This window comes from Tupaia chinensis, unplaced genomic scaffold (assembly GCF_000334495.1).
Source record: "Tupaia chinensis unplaced genomic scaffold, TupChi_1.0 Scaffold000159_1, whole genome shotgun sequence".
Lineage (NCBI taxonomy): Eukaryota > Metazoa > Chordata > Mammalia > Scandentia > Tupaiidae > Tupaia > Tupaia belangeri.
In genome coordinates, this window is record NW_006159630.1 from 6,934,511 (window position 1) to 6,935,261 (window position 751).

The window sequence follows — 751 nt, forward strand, 5'->3', positions numbered from 1 at the left end:
CACGCGGCTTTCCTTTCTCTCCCAGTCTCCTCTTGGGATTTCGTGCCCCCCCACACACACACACACACTTACCCGGTGTAAGTTTTAAGCTGCCAGGTCTGGGACTCCAACTACAGTCGACTACGTGGGAGTCCAGCACCACAACCATTACACCATTTGCTGGTCCCCGCTGTGCGGTTTTCAAGCTGCTGGGTCCGGGACTTGAACCACACAGTCAGCCATGTGTGATCCAGCTGTCCCAACCACCATGACACATGGCTGGCCTGGAGATTTTTATAAATAAAATTTCAAATAATAAAAGACTCTTTGGAAATAGATTTACTTACAGCTGAGTGCTGTGGCAGGAGCAGAAGCCCATGGGAAGTGTGGGTGGCATTCCAGGGACTGCCCCACCCTGGCCTTTCCTGGAGGAGGGTTACCTGAGGGCACTGCCTGGTGGTGCTGTCCCGCTAAGATAGTCCCCCAGGAGGCACATGCGGGGATGTGACCCCAACCTCCCTGCAAGTGCATCATGCTTCCATTGGCTTCTGAAAATACTAAGAAGAGTTGAGGACCCCGAAGACTTTCAGTGGGGACCTGTAGGGGATCCCCAAATGAGGAGTGGCTGTTTAAAAAAGCAAATAACACCCCTGGTAGGTTTGGGTAGATGCCCGTGGGAGTCCAGTTCCACATCACGCCGCCCCACAAGTAAGTGGCCTTCAGGGTCAGGAGGGGCTGGTGGGGCAGCCCCCTCGTCACTCTGCAACGGGAG